At 43.0% G+C, this 1,431-nt stretch overlaps 1 pseudogene across 1 annotated transcript; it reads left to right on the top strand.

Annotated features, from left to right (window-relative positions):
- Positions 1-186: 186 nt before the first annotated feature.
- LOC105553837 lies at positions 187-1,162 on the top strand (annotated as a pseudogene). Its single transcript, XR_001008221.1, has one exon. The product of XR_001008221.1 is annotated as a single-stranded DNA-binding protein 2 pseudogene (transcript).
- The last annotated feature ends 269 nt before the right edge of the window (positions 1,163-1,431 follow it).

Below are 1,431 nucleotides of genomic sequence, written 5' to 3'. Positions count from 1 at the left end.
ACTCTGAAAAGGATTTAAGAAATTTCCCCCCATTTCGCCATCATCCCTTGGAGTGCCCGGTTGATTACTCAGGCTCATATTATTGGGAGAATTCTTGGAAATACTGTCCATATCTCCTGAGCCTAAAGAGCCATTCATGTGATGTGACTCCATTCCTCCTAATCCACCCTTGGGACCATCTGACTGGGTTGACAGGTGCGTGACAGTGGGAGTTGCTCTTGGCACAAGCATGTACGGCAAAGGCAAGAGTAACAGCAGCGCCGTCCCATCCGACAGCCAGGCCCGGGAGAAGTTAGCACTCTATGTATATGAATATCTGCTCCATGTAGGAGCTCAGAAATCAGCTCAAACATTTTTATCAGAGATAAGATGGGAAAAAAACATCACATTGGGGGAACCACCAGGATTCTTACATTCTTGGTGGTGTGTATTTTTGGATCTCTACTGTGCAGCTCCAGAGAGACGTGAAACATGTGAACACTCAAGTGAAGCAAAAGCCTTCCATGATTATAGTGCTGCAGCAGCTCCCAGTCCAGTGCTAGGAAACATTCCCCCAGGAGATGGCATGCCAGTAGGTCCTGTACCACCAGGGTTCTTTCAGCCTTTTATGCCACCTCGGTACCCTGGAGGTCCAAGGCCCCCATTGAGGATACCTAATCAGGCGCTTGGAGGTGTCCCAGGAAGTCAGCCATTACTCCCCAGTGGAATGGATCCAACTCGACAACAAGGACATCCAAATATGGGTGGGCCAATGCAGAGAATGACTCATCCAAGAGGAATGGTGCCCTTAGGACCACAGAACTATAGAGGTGCAATCAGACCCCCACTGAATGCTTTAGGTGGCCCTGGAATGCCTGGAATGAACATGGGTCCAGGTGGTGGTAGACCTTGGCCAAACCCAACAAATGCCAATTCAATACCACACTCCTCAGCATCTCCTGGGAATTATGTAGGTCCTCCAGGAGGTGGAGGGCCACCAGGAACACCCATCATGCCTAGTCCAGCAGATTCAACCAACTCTGGCGATAACATGTATACTTTAATGAATGCAGTACCTCCTGGACCTAACAGACCTAATTTTGACAATATTTTAATAAAAAATCATAAAAATTTTCTATTAAAAATAGCAATATCCAGTAGTGATGACCATGCAGTCAAATGAGCACATGCTTACAATCTCGATTGGTCTACAATTTGTAAAAATTTGTCAAAATGTAGAAAATGTCATAATTTAGAGAGAAATTTAGGGAAATGCTGTAAATAATCTCTTTAAATATGATAAAAGACAAATATAACAAAAATTTCACAGATTTCTATGAAATTTCACTTTAGAAATGTGCTTAGAAAGATGATTATTTCAGTGGTTTGAAAAAAAGTGAGAAATTGGAAAATATATAAATGTATAAACTAGAGACTCATTAATTATAGTAT

Source organism: Mandrillus leucophaeus, unplaced genomic scaffold, assembly GCF_000951045.1.
Source record: "Mandrillus leucophaeus isolate KB7577 unplaced genomic scaffold, Mleu.le_1.0 Scaffold610, whole genome shotgun sequence".
Taxonomy (NCBI): domain Eukaryota; kingdom Metazoa; phylum Chordata; class Mammalia; order Primates; family Cercopithecidae; genus Mandrillus; species Mandrillus leucophaeus.
This window is presented reverse-complemented; position numbering and strand designations above follow the sequence as displayed.